Raw genomic sequence first — 17,790 nt, 5'->3', positions numbered from 1 at the left:
AAAGAAATAGTTAGCTTTTAAAGAATCTATTAACTTCCAATTCCCTATTCCCTCTAAATTGACCAGCCATTTGGACCTTTTGTGCGTAAGCAGAAGACTACTGCATTTAAAGATGACAGGCTACATACAAATCTGAAAAGCTTTTTATTGTTGTCCACAATTGTTACATTATAATATCTTGCATTTGTTTTCATGTATCCATTCAACATGGGGATATAATTATATTATTCCCATTTGGCAGATGAAGAAGCTAAAACTCACAGTGAAGAGATGCCTCGTTACACTATTGAGGATTAGATTATAATCTTTATTGTAAATCTTAGCTTGTTTTTATTTTTATTGAATTAGTTTTTATAATTACATTATTGCATATTTCTGTGCCTCAGGAGTCTATTGACATATGAACTATTAGATTTAAAGGAGGAAGGTTTTATGAGAAGATGAATATCCAGATAACTATAGCCCTAAAAAAGAAGCTTAGATAGATGTGTTAATTCTGCTTATAGGTATTTGTTTAATTTTTATCCAAATGATAGGTTTAGCATCATTCCAAGAGATATTTAACAAAAATGTTTTCTATTGTATCATCCACTTGTGTATTAAGCTTGCTGAGATGTTGTAGTAGTCCAGAGTTTACACACTTAATCTGGTTAGGCTGTTGCCTGCCAATTAACTGGGGTTTATGGACTCTTTTCAAGTTGGATGACACAGTGACTCAGAAATCTTTACCCCCTGATTTAATTAATCTGGAATAAATATTAAACTTAAACTGATTTCTGAGATTATCACATTTTACTCAAATGCGAACTATCATTTGTCATATCCAGTCATATCCAGTCTTCTTAAATGAAGGAAAACACAAATTACATAGGTAATTTTTTGGCAGAAGAGTATGAAAACACTATTTTGCTACTTAATTCAGCACCCAATATTAGCACTTCATGTTAACAAAAGGCAGAAATGAATAATTAGGATCTTCCATGGTTACTATAATATAAATTATACATTTTAAGGTTATTGCAGATTAAAATATTCAGCACTGATTACTATTAAAATTAAATACTAAGATATTTATCAGATTCACTTTAAAATGCATAGTCTATCTTGAAACAAAATTTCTGCAGCAATAAAATTTGGATAAAATGTCAAAAATCCTAACTTAAAGCAATCGTTTTGTAGTTAATCTTCATGTATGATTGCCCATCCCAATTTGCCTAGACATTCTGATTTTTGACAATCAGTATAGTCTTCTCTGTTTATCCTCATAAAATGTCTAAAAGGGTTATGAGCCGCTTTGGAGATGAGGACAATGAAATGCAGAAAAAATAAGTAACTTCACAAAGGACCTTTATAAAGCTTCTTCCTCAGCCAACACTAGGTAGGACTGTAGCTATTGAACATTTTGGAGCTCTGTTTTTTCTGATGGCAAAACCATTCATAGGAAAAGTGAAACACTGCTGTTACCTAGGCATAATGCCCAACTTTTAGGTACTTTAAAAACATCTGGTTGATTATTTTCACTTGTAAATCAGATAGTTGACAACCTTGTATACTTGTGTATATATTTACAGAAAGTTAGAATGCCCTGTTACTCAATCGACTAGATACTGAATTACCTCAAGTAATACCCTTGAATTGTTTTAATATCATATACATACATTTTTGGTATTGTGCTATATCAGCGTTTTCATGTTTCCCTCCATTAGCCTTCATTTAAATTGATTTTAAGTATAACAAAAGCTAATTCACATTAAATGTAGTGCGCATTTGATTTGGAGTGAGTTTTTTTACAAATATAATTATTATGCTATCCTATGAATATCTAAGTCATTTCCAACTGAATATAGAAATTATTAAGGTATATATTAAATAAAACACTTTAGTTATTAGAAACTATAGAACTGTCTCTGGGTATGGTGGTTTGATTAAATTATTACAATTATATAATGCTTTTATTCTAAAGTATGATGCTAAATATATTTAATTTGAATGTCTACTTCAGTACTTTAAAGTTCTAAGGAGTCAATTCACTTCTAAGCGTGTAGTCTCATTTTAGTGTTTGAAAGTGGGTAAGAATCTGTTCTTGTTTCTTTTTTTAAGTTTTCTTATTTTACTTTACTTTAAATTCCAAGATACATGTGCAGAATGAGCAAGTTTTTTCCATAGGTATACATGTGCCATGGTGGTTTGCTGTACCTATCAATCCGTCATCTAGGTTTTAAGCCCCACATGCATTAGGTATTTGTCCTAATGCTCTCCTTCCCCATGGCCCCCACCCCACGACAGGCCCCGGTGTGTGCTGTTCCCTTAGCTGTATCCATGTGTTGTTATTGTTCAACTCCCACTTATGAGTGAGAACATGTGGTGTTTGGTTTTCTGTTCCTGTGTTAGTTTGCTGAGGATGATGGCTTCCAGTTTCATTCATGTCCCTGCAAAGGACATGATCTCATTCTTTTTATTGGCTGCATAGTATTCCATGGTGTATATGTACCACATTTTTTTTCCAGTCTATCATAGGTGGGCATTTGGGTTGGTTCCATGCCTTTGCTATTGTAAATAGTGCTGCAGTAAACATACCTGTGCATGTGTCTTTGTAGTAGAATAATTTATATTCTTTTGGGTATATACCCAGTAATTGGATTGCTGGGTCAAATGATATTCCTGGTTCTAGATCCCTGAGGAATCGCCACACTGTCTTCCACAATGGTTAAACTAATTTACATTCCAACCAACAGTGTAAAAGCATTGCTATTTCTCCACAGCCTCACGAGCATCTATTGTTTCTTGACTTTTTAATAATTACCATTCTGACTGGCATGAGATGTTATCTGATTGTGGTTTTAATTTGCATTTCTCTAGTGATCAGTGATGGTGAGCTTTTTTTCATATGTCTGTTGTTGGCAACATAAATGTCTTCTTTTGAGAAGTGTCTGCTCATATCCTTTGCCCACTTTTTGATGGGGTTGTTTGTTTCTCCTGGCAAATATGTTTACAAATTTGTTGTAGATTCTGGATATTAGACCTTTGTCAGATAGGTAGATTGCAAAAATTTTCTCCCATTCTGTAGGTTGCCTGTTCACTCTGATGATAGTTTCTTTTGCTGTGCAGGAGCTCTCTAGTTTAATTAGATCCATTTGTCAATTTTGGCTTTTGTTGCAATAGCTTTTGGTGTTTTCATCATGAAGTCTTTGCCCATGCCCATGTCCTGATTGGTATTGCCTACGTTTTCTTCTAGGGTTTTTATGGTTTTGGGTTTTACATTTAACTCTTAAATCCATCTCGAGTTAATTTTTGTATAAGGTGTAAGGAAGGGGTCCAGTTTCAGTTTTCTGCATTTGGCTAGCCAGTTTTCCCAGTACCATTTATTGAATAGGGAATCCTTTCCCAATTGCTTGTTTTTGTCAGGTTTGTGAAAGATCAGATGGTTGTAGATGTGTGGTGTTATTTATGAGGTATCTGTTCTGTTCCATTGGCCTATATGTCTGTTTGGGTACCAATACCATGCTGTTTTGGTAACTGTAGCCTTGTAGTATAATTTGAAGTTAGGTAGTGTGATACCTGCAGCTTTGTTCTTTTTGCTTAGGATTGTCTTGGCTATATGGGCTCTTTTTCGGTTCCATATGTAATTTAAAGTGTTTTTTTTTTTTTTTTTTTTTTTTAGACGGAGTCTTGCTCTGTCGCCCAGCCTGGAGTGCAGTGGCGCGATCTTGGCTCACTGCAAGCTCCACCTCCCAGGTTCACGCCATTCTCCTGCCTCAGCCTCCTGAGTAGCTGGGACTACAGGCACCCGCCACCACGCCCAGCTAATTTTTTGTATTTTTAGTAGAGACAGTGTTTCATCGTGTTAGCCAGGATGGTCTCGATCTCCTGACCTCATGATCCACCCGCCTTGGCCTCCCAAAGTGCTGGGATTACAGGCTTGAGCCACTGCGCCCAGCCTGTTTTTTTTTTTTTTTTTTCTAATTCTTTGAAGAATGTCAATGGTAGTTTGATGGGAATAGCACTGAATCTAAAAATTACTTTGGGCAGTATGGCCATTTTCAATATATTGATTCTTCCTATCCCTGAGAATGGAATATTTTTCTATTTGTTTGTGTCCTCTCTTAATTCCTTGAGCAGTGGTTTGTAGTTCTCCATGAAGAGGTCCTTCATGTCCCTTGTTAGCTGTATTCCTAGGTATTATATTTTCTTTGTAGCAGTTGTGAATGGAAGTTCACTCATGATTTGGCTCTCTGCTTGTCTATTGTTGGTGTATAGGAATGCTTGTGATTTTTGCACATTGATTTTATATTTTGAGACTTTGCTGAAGTTGCTTATCAGCTTATGGAGTTTTGAAGCTGAGACGATGGGGTTTTTAAAATATAGAATCATATCATGTGCAAACAATTTGACTTCCTCGCTTCCTATTTGAATACCCTTCATTTCTTTCTCTTGCCTGATTGCCCTAGCCAGAACTTCCATTACTGTGTTGAATAGGACTGGTGCAAGAGGGCATCCTCGTCTTGTGCCAGTTTTTAAAGGGAATGCCTCCAGCTTTTGCCCATTCAGTATGAAATTGGCTATGGGTTTGTCATGAATGGCTCTTATTATTTTGAGATATGTTCCATCAGTACCCAGTTTATTGAGAGTTTTTAACATGAAGGGATGTTGAATTTTATTGAAGGCTTTTTCTGCATCTATTGAGATAATCATGTGGTTTTTGTCATTGGTTCTGTTTATGTGATGGATTACATTGATTGATTTGTATATGTTGAACCAGCCTTGCAACCCAGGGATGAAGCTGACTTGATAGTGTTGGATAAGCTTTTTGATGTGCTGCTGGATTCAGTTTGCCAGTATTTTATTGAGGATTTTCAAATCAATGTTCATCAGGGATATTGGCCTGAAGTTTTCTTTTTTTGTTGTATCCCTGTCTGGTTTTGGTATCAGGATGATGCTGGCCTCATAAAATGAGTTACGGAGGTGTCCCTCCTTTTCAATGGTTTGGAATAGTTTCAGAAGGAATGGTACCAGCTCCTCTTTGTACCTCTGGTAGAACTTGGCCATGAATCCATCTCCTCCTGGGAATTTTTTGATTGACAGGCTATTAATTACTGCTTCAATTTCAGAACTTGATATTGGTCTATTCAGGGATTCAGCTTCTTCCTTGTTTAGTCTTGGGAGGGTATATGTATCCAGGAATTTATCCATTTATTCTAGCTTTTGTAGTTTATTTGTGTAGAGTTGTTTTTAGTATTCTCTAATGGTAGTTTGTATTTCTGTGGGGGCAGTGGTGAAATCCCCTTTATCATTTTTTATTGTGTCTATTTGACTCTTCTCTCTTTCCTTATTTATTAGTCTAGCTAGTGGTCTATTTTTTTTTCCCAAAAAAAACAGCTCCTGGATTTATTGATTTTTTTGAAAGGTTTTTTGTGTCTCTATCTCCTTCAGTTCTGCACTGATCTTAGTTATTTCTTGTCTTCTACTAGCTTTTGGATCTGTTTTCTCTTGCTTCTCTAGCTCTTTTAATTGTGATGTTAGGGTGTCGACTTCAGATCTTTCTAGCTTTCTGATGTGGGCCTTTAGTACTATAAATTTCCCTCTTAACACTACGTTAGCTGTGTCCTAGAGATTCTGGTACATTGTCTTTTTGTTCTCATTGGTTTCAAAGAACTTCTTGATTTCTGCCTTAATTTTGTTATTTACCCAGGAGTCATTCAGGAGCCAGTTGTTCAATTTCCATGGAGTTGTGTGGTATTAGTGAGTTTCTGGATCCTGAGTTCTAATTTGTTTGCACTGTGGTCTGAGAGACTGTTTCTTATGATTTCAGTTCTTTTGCATTTGCTGAGGAGTGTTTTACTTCCAATTACGTGGTTGGTTTTCCAATAAGTGCCATGTGGCATTGAGAAGAATGTATATTTTGTTGATTTGGGGTGAAGAATTCTGTACATGTCTATTAGGTCCACTTGATCCACAGCTAAGTTCAAGTCCTGAATATCCTTGTTAATTTTCTGTCTTGTTGATATGTCTAATATTGACAATGGAGTGTTAAAGTCCCCCACTGTTATTGTGTAGGAGTCTAAGTCTCTTTGTAGGTCTCTAAAAACTTGTTTTATGAATCTGGGTACTCCTGTATTGGGTGCATATATATTTAGGATAGTTAGCTCTTCTTCTTGAATTGATCCCTTTATGATTATATAATGCCCTTTTTTGTCTTTTTGATTTTTTTTTTTTTTTGGTTTAATGTTTGTTTTATCAGAGACTAGGATTGAAACCCCTGCTCTTTTTTGCTTTCCATTTGCTTGGTAAATTTTTCTTCATCCCTTTATTTTAAGCCTATATGTGTCTTTGCATGTGAGATGGGTCTCCTGAATACAGCACACCAATGGGTCTTGACTCTTTATCCTATTTGCCAGTTTGTGTCTTTTAATTGGGGAATTTAGTCCATTTAAATTTAAGGTTAATATTGTTCTATATGAATTTGATCTTGTCATCATGATGCTAGCTGGTTATTTTGCACACTAGTTGATGCAGTTTCTTCACAACATCATTGGTCTTTATATTTTGGTGTGTTTTTGCAGTGACTGGTACTGGTTTTTCCTTTCTGTATTTAGTGCTTCCTTCAGGAGCTCTTGCAAGGCAGGCCTGGTGGTGATGAAATCCCTTAGCATTTGCTTGTCTGGAAAGTATTTTATTTCTCCTTCACTTATGAAGCTTAGTCTGGCTGGATATCAAATTCTGGATTGAAAACTCTTTAAGAATGTTGAATATTGGCCCCCACTCTCTTCTGGCTTGTAGGGTTTCTGCTGAGAGGTCTGCTGTTATTCTGATGGGCTTCCCTTTATAGGTGACCTGGCTTTTCTCTCTGGCTGCCTTTAACATTTTTTCCCCTTCATTTTAACCTTGGAAAATCCGAAGATTATGTGTCTTGGGGTTGATCTTCCCTTGGAGTATCTTAGTGGTGTTCTCTGTATTTCCTGAATTTGAATGTTGGCCTGTCTTGCTAGGTTGGGGAAGTTCTCCTGGACAATATCCTGAAGTGTGTTTTCCAACTTGGTTCCATTCTCCCAATCTGTTTCAGGTACTCCAATCAATTGTAGGTTCGGTCTTTTTACATAGTCCATGTTTCTCGGAGGTTTTTTTTTTTTTTCTCGTTCCTTTTTATTCTTTTTTCTCTAATCTTGTCTGCATGCCTTATTTCAGCAAGATAGTCTTCAAACTCTGATATTCTTTCTTCCATTTGATCAATCCGGCTATTGATACTTGTGTGTGCTTCACGAAGTTCTTGTGGGGCATTTTTCAGCTCCATCAGGTCATTTATGTTCCTCTCTAAACTGGTTATTCTAGTTAGCAGCTCTGTAACCTTTTATTAAGGTTTTTAGCTTCTTTGCATTGGGTTAGAACATTCTCCTTTAGCTCAGTGGAGTTTGTTATTACCCACCTTCTGAAGCCTACTTCTGTCGATTTATCCATTTCATTCTCTGGCCAGTTCTACACCTTTGCTGGAGGGGTGTTGCAATCATTTGGAGGAGAAGAGGCATTCTGGCTTTTGGAAATTTCAGCATTTTTACACTGGTTTTTCCTCATCTTTGTGGATGTATCTACCTTTGATCTTTGAGGCTGATGACCTTTGGATGGGTTTTTTTTGTTGGGGGGAGGTTCTTTTGTGTGGATGTTGTTGCTGTTTTTACTTCCTGTTTGTTAGTTTTTCTTCTAACAGTCAAGCCCCTCTTCTGCAGGTCTGCTGCAATTTGTTGGGTGTCCACTCGAGACCCTGTTCGTCTGGCTATTACCAGTGGAGGCTACAGAATAGCAAAGACTGTGGTCTGCTCTTACCTTTAGAAGCTTTGTTTCAGAGGGGCACCAGCCTGATGCCAACCAGAGTTCTCCTGTATGAAGTGTCTGTTGACCCCTGTTGGGAAGTCTCTCTCAATCAGGAGGCATGGGGCCAGGGACCCGCTTGAGGAGGCTGTTTGTCCCTTAGCACTATGCTGGGAGAATTCCCCTTGTCAGGATCAGCCGCACTCTTCAGAGACAGGCAGGAAAGATTAAGTCTGCTGAACCTTCGACTGCAGCCTTCCCTCCCCACAGGTGCTCTGTCCCAGGTAGGTGACAGTTCTGTCTGTAAGCCCCTCACTGGAGCTGCTGGATTTCCTGCAGAGATGCCCTGCCCAGTGAGGGGGAATCTAGAGAAGCAGTCTGGCCACAGCTGCTTTGCTGCACTGTGGTGAATTCCACCCAGTCCAAACCTCCCAGTCTCCTTAGCACTGTCAGGGGAAAACCACCTACTAAAGCTACAAAAATGGTGGTCACCCCTCTCCCTACCAAACTCAATTGCCCCAGGCCAACATCAGACTGCTCTGCTGGCAGTGAGAATCTCAGTCCAGTGGTTCTTAGCTTGCTAAGCTCCGTGGGAGTCAGACCCACTGAGCAAGACCGCTTGGCTCCCTGGTTTCAGCCCCCTTTCCAGGGGAGTGGACGGTTCTCCTGTCTCACTGGAGTTCCAGGAGCTGCTGGAGTATGAAAAAACTCCTGCAGCCTAGTGCCTGCCTGAAAAGCCACCCAGTTTTGTGTTCAAAACCCGGGGCTCTAGTGGTATAGGCTCAAAAGGGAATCTCTTGATCTGCGGATTGCAAAAATCCGTGGGAAAAGTGTAATACCCTGGGTAGGTGGCACAGTCACTTAATAGCTTCCCTTGGCTGGGGGAAGGAGGCCCCCTGGCTCCGTGCACTTCCCAGGTGAAGTGACGCCCCATCCTGCTTCTGCTCACTCTCCATGGGTCGCACCCACTGTCTAACAAGTCCCAATGAGATAAACTGGGTACCTCAGTTGGAAATGCAGAAATCACCCGCCTCTGCATTGGTCTCACTGGGAGCTGCTGGAGCTGTTTCCATTCAGCCATCTTGGCCCCTCCCTCTTAGTTTCTATCATTGGAATATTGCATTATTTTTCCTTGAAAGTTTTCTTGAACATGTAGAGCAAACAAACCCTAGACTCTACTAGTGGAACATTGATCAAAATATGTTTCATAGAGATGTTCCTTAAACAAACAAAATACACACACACACACACACACACACACACACACAACCAAGTCAGGTCAAAAGATTGTTTAATACACTGGGGAAATACTGTACACTTAAGGTTGTATCTCTTGCAGAATTCCAATGCATAATAGTTTATTAGAGGCTCTGAAAAGCTCTTCAGTAAAGAAAGCTGTTTATTTAATCCATGATTTCCCAAACTGATTTGGCCATAGAATTATTTGTGTGTGTGTGTGTGTGTGTGTATATACATCTTTTAGCATCCTGAAGAATTAGTATTATGTGGAGCACACTTTTGATAATGCTGGTCTAATTTCTTTCAGACTGAATTTTGAATAGAAACTTAGTTTTCTGGAAAGAGCATAAGGTCAAGAGGCAGGAGACCAAAAGGCACATATTTGCTGAGTAATTAAGTCAGTAAGTGAGTGAGTGAATTAATGAGTCATGGTTTCTGTTCTATCACTAACTTGCTCTAGTATCCTGAGCCAGTCGTTTCAATGTTTGATTATTAAATGTTCTTGTCTAAAAGCATGTAAGATTACTTGCCCTAATTACTTAGTAGATGATGAAAAATAATAGAAATTAAAGTATTTTGAAAGCAAAAGTAATTAAAAAAGAAAAAACATACAAAATGTTTTGCTCTTTTTATATACAGAACTATTTAGAGGAGAAATATGATGATGTCTTGGAGTTACTTTAAAATACATTAGCTAAAATATAAATGAAGCAAATTTAACAAAATATTAATAATTAAACAATATAGTTGATAGGTATATGTGTGTTTATTCTGCTATTCTATTTTTATGTATGTTTGAAATTATTCAAAGTAAAAAGTTTTAAAAATTCAAAAAAGTATTATGCTATTTGTATGTAAAGTTGCAATTACTAATACAGACATTGATTTTATAGAACAGTGTATGGGATTGCAAAGAAGCATGATTATTTTGTCATCTTGTCCTCCCTGTAACCAAGGGCAGACATTTGTTGAACTGTCATGTCTGGTTAGGGTGGTTACCTCAGAATTTTCCTTTGTGTAATATCTGCTGGCTAAAATAAGATTTGAACTTGAAACCTAGGGTTCATTATGACCGTGCCCTGACATAGTAATTCCCAAAGCGTGTTCCATGGACCCATAGCAACAACATTACCTAGGAACTTGTCAAAATGCAAATCCACAGGCTCTATCTCATGCTTACTGAATCAGAAATGCTTGGAGTGGGTTCCAGTAACCTGTGTTGTAACAAGGCTTCCAGATGATTTTGATGCTTGTTCAGATTTGAGAATCACCCATTGCGTTGATCTACAACACAAGACTGAAGTGCAATATGAAAACTCTATTTCTGTCATTACTCATTAGTATTTTGGTGTCATACATTCCATAAATTCTTAATTCTATAATAGAAAACAGTAAACAGGAATTCTATTATTGATTAACTTAACATCTTTCTCCATCATTAGATGATTGTTTACACAGGTTGAGTAGATGGAATTAGGACCTGAGAATGTGTGTACTGTGTTAATGACCTGAGAACCCTGATGCATGTCACAATGGCCCGACCCACTCAAGGCATGCTTACTGGATGGAAAGAGAAGTTTTCATTGTGCAGATGTATTTAGACACATTATTCCAGTTGTTGATATCTTATTATATTGGTTTTGTGACAAGGATATTCTATCCCCATGCCTGAAGCATGTTTAAAAGCACACAAGTTACTGGAGCACAGTGCTTGGGTTCAGTTGCCATTTAACTAGTAGCTGGTCACTGAGGTGGAACGGCCCCTTTCAAATTTGGTAAAAAGAAAAAAAAAACCCATAGCCATGAGGTTGAGGCTTCTAAAAGTTATAAAGCAGCCCACAAACTCTTTCCCCTTGAGGCTTTATGTTAGAGTGGCTAACATCTTATATCTTGAAAATAAAATTCTTAATCAGGCTTCTTCAGAGAAATCCATAAAGCTTTGTACTCTACTATTAACTTATTGAATTGGAGAAGAATCATTTCTATACTGGTGGAAATTGATAAGGAAATGGAAATATGGGGACCTTTCTCTAATTGAATAGTTGGCATTATATATGTATTCTAAATTCAGAGTAATATAGCCCTTTATTCTTACATTTTTAAATGAAGAGGACCATTTTGTTGATCATATTTCACTTTTTAAGCTAACACTTGCCAAAAGTTCTTCCCTAATGTTTATGGAAAGGAGGATCAGGCATAGCATCACAGGTAATTTCCTCAAACTTTTTCCTACTTCTCTAGTCCCACTTAAAGATGGCAGAAGCTTTTGCTTCTATAGAGACCATGGCCATTTCTAATACTGACATCTGTAGTGTGAGATCCACTGGAACTGCTCTGCTGGAAAATTGAGGGCATGTTTTAACCTTTTACAGTGAATCAGTATTGCACTAGGTTTTGCCATTTATAATGTTCCTTTTCCTGCCTACTTCTAATTTGTTCAATTCTAGAGCAATTAAGGGCTGCAAAAATTTCTGAATCCCATTTAACAAATCCCATGAAACAGTTGAGAAGGCAATTTATGAAGTAGTGAGGAGTAAAACCAGGGTACCCTTGGTTTTTAAAGGCTGGACCCATTCCTGGGTCTTTATCTGGCAGTTGCTATAGCAGCATATAGTGAGGAGGAAAAGCTGAGGGAACAAGTCTTATGGAAGCAGTCCATTTTATTCTTTTGCTTGATTTTTTCCTAAATCTATGTGAAACATTTTAGCTGAAACCCATCTGACAAAGGCTTGATTTTGTGTGTCAAATGTACAGCAATAAATGTTGAAGCTGTTTTTATATTGGGGACTCTGGGTAGGAAACTGGGCTGTCATTCTAGGACAGGTTAAAGGCAAGTCTGTGATGGACAAGGGCAAGGTTCAGGAAATTCAGGAGTAACAAGACACTTTTGAACTTTGGCTGAAGCAGGAAACGACCCCTAGATAACTCACAGGGAGAGAACGTGTCTTAGAGGACAGGTCTGATTGAAGGCCTTTATATACACAACCCAAGGTCTCCTCTGTTGGCTCCAGAAGGTGTCATCTACTTCTTGCAGTATTAAAAGAAATTTACCGAGTTCAGACCTTGATTAAAAACATATTTATGGAGCTCCTTGCTCTCTAGAAAAGAAGATAGGCATTCTATAGCAATTACAATCATAGCGAAAGACTAGGGTGCTATAGGAGCCCAGTTGTGAAGCACTATGCAATTGAAATTCTCATTCATTCACTAAACAAACATTTAACAACATACTGTATACCAACTGCATTCCAGGTACTAGGTGCTGAGAATGTAGCAGTGAATAAAAAAGACATGACTCTTGCTTTCCTGGGGCTTATAATCCAAGAAGGAATAAACTTAAACATTTATACTCCCTATTTGTGATCAGTTGAGTCATTCTGGAATCATATAAACTTTCATGACAGGAGGTAGGGCCTCATCTTTTGACCTGACTTGATCGTGTGTGTGTTAGTGTGTGTGTGTGTGTGTGTGTGTGTGTGATCTCTCTAGACAGATAGACTGGAGGTAGAGAGAGCTGTGTGTGTGTGTGTGTGTGTGTGTGTGTATATCTATCTATCTATATCTATCTATCTATCTATCTATCTGTCTATCTATCTATCTATCTATCTATAGTTTGTTATAGCAGTTAGTACTACTGTTGTACTAGAGGTAGAGAGAGGTGTATATCTACAACAAAGAATCCTCAAATCACAAAGAATCCTCAAATCTCAGTGGCTAAATACAATGAAAGTTTATAGTCCAATGTATATTGGACTATTAGGAATAAACAGGGGTTGAGGGATTCTGCTGTCTGCATTCATGCCTCCCATTTTGACACATAGCTTTTTCCTACTCCGCATTGTTACATATCCTTTTATGGACATATTTTATCTCCATAACTAAGTTTCTAGCCTCCTCTAGATTCTTAGACCTCTTTGTTTCCCTAGTGACTATCATGTCTGTTGAAGATAACTTTCTAGATTTGTGTACATTATTAAATCAAATAATGGAGTAGATTCAAAATGAGTAGAATTATAGATGGTTAAAACAGAGAAAAGAACTTAGAGACTGTTTAGTTTCAAGTACCTTGTTTTACAGATGAGGAAACTGAAATCTGGAAAATAGTCCTAAAGTCTATCGTTTCTCTCAGTGAATCTCACCTAACTCAGTCAACCAAGCGGAGGCCCTATCTCATACAGAAAGGGTGCTGCAAGACCAGAGGAGTTAATAGCTAATAAATCATAGTATGTCCTGCTTTCTATTACCTTGTAAGTTAGAATAGAGGGGTGTTTTAGGTAATTCACATTATTCGCTTTTCTGGTGCTTGGACTCTCTCATTTCATAAACTTATCTGTAAATGGATTATTTCAAATATATAGCAGAATTTGAAAAGAATCAAAGTTATTAAAAAAAAAACAAGGTCACTCATACAGTTATGAGATGTCTGGAGTATAGTCTTTTAGGATACTGAGTAAGCCCTTGGCAGGTTTATTATGAGTCAAATCTTCTCTGGAATTTAATCAATGCACTAATTTGAATTGGAACAAATGGGGAAAAAAAAAAAAAGAAAGGAGGCTTTCTTTTCAATTCAATTCAAAGTAAATTGTATTCCAGAGAAGTCAGTCTCTGGTTGGGATTGGAAGCCTCTGGTGGCCTTAAAAGCTAGAAACATGAGCCTCAACCTCATGTAATGAGGAGCTCAAGATGAGTTTAGGAAGGATTTTATTTCAGAAGATATCTCTTGAATGACTAGGCTTGCTGGCCAGAAAAAAAGCCAATTGGTTGCAACAAGTTCAACATGTACGTGGTCATTTCTTATTGTATGTAAAAAACCAGACTCACTCAGGGTTTAGAATTTTCCATGCAGTTTAGCATTCTGTGCATAAAAATAAAGACATGTTTTGATATGAAGACAAGCATCTTCTGCTCATGCCAGAATCTAACTTAACATGCATTAACATGTCTCCTTTCATATTTATAATGTTTGCATTTTAGAAACATGAGCCTCCTAAAGGAATTCTGGAAATATAAATCCTTTAAAACAATGTAACCTTCCTTGGTTCATTTACTGGCTTGTCTATCCTGACATAAATAGAAAGACGGCCCCAGTGTTCAGGGACTTCTGTTACTCTCAGCCATGAGTTTTAGGTGAACATTCAAGTTTCTATATTTTACTTGCTCTAGGTCAGATAGTATTTTCAATTATTAAAACCATAATCCTGAAGGCAAGCATACTTTTTGTAGCTTACTTGTAAATTTGAAATTTTAACAACTTAGTTTATGCTGAACATGAATAATAAACTATCACCTATTAAACCTAGAGAGCACCAGAAGTTACTAATATGATTTACAATGCACTTCAAAAATGGGATTCATTATTATCTCACACTTTAAAAATTTGCAGTAGAGTAGTGTAAACAAGTATTTACTTTAATTAAAGAAATAACAAGGGTTTTGTAGGGCTGTATTTTATGTAGAAAATAATTATCCAATAACCAGAAAGTTCATACTTGGTAAAAAGAATGTTGTGCATTAACTGAATCTTACCAGAAAATCTGCTCATCTGTTTGAAAGACAATAAGGTGTTTCTAAAAGCTTATCTACACACTGCTGATGGCCCTTTTCAGTTCTTGCCAGCAATTCCTGTCTTTAAAGCAAGGTCAGTGGGAGGGCCTTTACTCAAGGGAAAGAGAATTTGAAGTATCCATGTTACTTTTCTTTTCTTTTCTTAAATTGCGTTTGTAGAGCAAGACATTTATTAGTGGGCCTTGACAGATCCTTGATACTTACAAAATCATCGGTGGAAGGATAATAGGCTAACTTTAGATCATGTTCAAACTCCTCAGCTGGTAATCACTCAGCAACCCCCTCCCCATGTAATCTGAGTCCATCATACTATCTATGCTTGTCTCTCACTGTGCTCCAGATAGTGACATCTGCTTTTGCTGATGTTTGGTTTAAAAATGTATTTTAGGACAGCTCCTATTTCATTTGAATTAGACTCTTTGTCAAGTCTACTTTTATTAGTTAATCACGTCAGATTCCTCTACCCTACATAGATGATCCGTCACGGAAATTTAACTTGTTCTTCAAGCCCAGGTTCATCCCTACTTCCTTCCATGAAGCCCTTGTCAAGTAATCTAGTACATGCTGATTTCTACACATTTGAATATCCATACTATTTATAATGTATCTGTGCTTGCGTATCTCATATGTAGGAATACTATTCTTTAATAGTCTTACATAAAATGTATAACCTGTTAATTATAATATAAAAAACATTTACATTTTAATATGAACATACATACTAGAACCAGAATTAATAGAGTTAAGACATTTTCTTCTAGGGAAGCTATTATTGATTTGAAAGATGCTTCTCCTGCTCTAGAATTTTGGGTGAATGTTTTCAGAAAAAAAAGTCATCTAATTTCTTCATGCCATATCATGTTTTTGTTCCCAAATGAATTTATCCGGATTGATATCGCACTTCATTTGACCTAGTTAATTCCAACTTATTTTTTTCGGTATTTATAAAATTTAAATTCAACCTCAAAGAAAGATTCCTCCTAGTGAATAGGCTAAAAGTGTGTTTCAGATTTAGAACGCAATTACTAAAGAAGAATTCCAGAAATGTTTGCAAGTGTAATAAATGCATGGTTTCCTAATTGACTACTTTAAAGAAGTTGATCCTTATTCATTTGTATAAATTTGTCTATACTGTTAACAGTAAATCTATGATTACTATGTTCACATGAGGCATATATTGAAGTATACATCCAAGTCTTATTGCTTTAATAAGAATGCAAGCTCACACCTCAACCAGACATTTAACCTCAGGAAAGTTACTTAAGTACTCTGCCTCATTTTTCCCATAAGTCAAATGGTTTTAGTAATGCCTATCTCATAGGATGTTGTGTAGAGTAAATGAGAGTACAGTACATGAAAATCAGTTATACACTGAGCTTGCCATGTGGTAAATACTCAGTAAACATTAGCTGCTATCATCGTTATTACTATTATCATTTTTTTCTTTAGAAATACTTGTTCTTGTTCACCTTCTTTTCTTAAATGCTGTTGTCGAATTTTATATTTTGAACTCTAGTCTTCTTATATTCAGGTGACCATGCATAGCCCTCCTGCTAAAATTATCTTCATCTGTTTTTGAGCTTACTCCTTTTCTTGAAACCTCTCAATGGCTCCCTTTTCAATTTTATTTTAACGTCAAACCCCTTGAATCCAATTTCAATGCATATATCCTATTATGTTCCTTGAAGTCAGGGACTATACTTCTTTATGGTATCAAGTATCATGTAAATTTCATTAATAAATAACAATGATATCGTAGCTACATAAAAAGAAACTAGTGGCAATCTGAGAGACACTTAGGGGAAATCCTTGTGGGAAATCCTTTTTTGTTTTTTGTTTTTTTTTCCTAAAATGAAACTCTCCATTTTGAAGCCACACACTGGTAGGCCATAATGCGGAATCACACATGAAGCAATTGGAAAACTCATCTCTTCTAAAATGAATATGGACAACTGATGTTGTTGATAAGCAAATGCAAGGATCATTGCCTTGACCTTGTATATAGGTGAAAACAATGGTTTAGGAAATGAAGGCTTTCCAGGGTGGTATAAAGAATAGTCAGAGGTTGTTCTACTTGAACAACCTTACTATCCATGTTGAAAATGGGATAAGGGAGCAATCAGATCTAAAGTGGACAATTACAGCCCAATTTGTGTTCAGGTCTCCTCTGTGTCTCCTTTTGGTGTCCAGAGCCACTACCTCACACCAGCCCAAAATGTACCAGGGAATGAGAGACTTTGGCATTCGAGAGGGTACACAGTCCAAGTTCTTATCATTCACTTGACCTAAATTAATGGCAGCATTAATGATGAAAGCACACCAGTAATGTTAAAGCACATTAAACTGAGATCTTTTGTCCCTGCAGAATAATATTCTATTTTGAGATTTCTCATTATGCAAAGTAATGAAACAGCCAAATCACTATGTACATCTGTGTTTGTCGATACTTGACATTTGGTTTTAAAGTGAGGTTTAGGAGGACCCTTATTTAATCTGGGTTGGACTCTTCTGTGATCCAATTTATTTGCTGCCATTTGGATTTCATTTCTGTAGTTGAGCATCCAGTTGCCCCAACATAAATTTAAAAGGCCCTCTTCCTTTAATTAATTTTACTTACTATATTCTGTACCATAATTCAGCTCATTCACTTTGAAGAGTTGGAATGAACAGTATCTCAGGGCCATAGACATGGCATTCTCAACTAAAGCTGTGCTTTGGAGGAATATTGGAATACAGTTGTAATTGCTATTGGCTCAAATTCAAATTTCTTAATCGGGCATTCTAGGCCTTCCATCATCTGGCCCTGATTTGCCTTATCCTTTCATAAAATCTCTTGTACGTCCCCTGAACATGGTAGTAGCCTAATAAATTAGTTATATTCTTCCTTCTCCCAGGCCTTCCCCATTGTACTTTAATCAAGCTGATGTCTTCACCATCTTTTAAAGTCTACTGAAATCTCACCCTTTCTTTGGAAGTTTTCCTTGTGCTATAGCATCCACTACGCTTTCTCTCTTGTCTTTAATTTCTTTGGGGCTAAGTGCTAGATGCTGGTACTAGTTGATAACTGTTTCACATGGGTAGATCTTTTCAACAAGATTATGATGGCCAAGTGGGCAAAGACTGCATTCTCTTGACATATATCCTCCATAATGTCTGACACAGTGCTAAGCTTATAAACAACACTTA

The sequence above is a fragment of the Pongo pygmaeus genome, chromosome X (assembly GCF_028885625.2).
Source record: "Pongo pygmaeus isolate AG05252 chromosome X, NHGRI_mPonPyg2-v2.0_pri, whole genome shotgun sequence".
NCBI classification, from domain to species: Eukaryota; Metazoa; Chordata; class Mammalia; order Primates; family Hominidae; genus Pongo; species Pongo pygmaeus.
Note: the sequence above shows the minus strand (reverse complement) of the source record.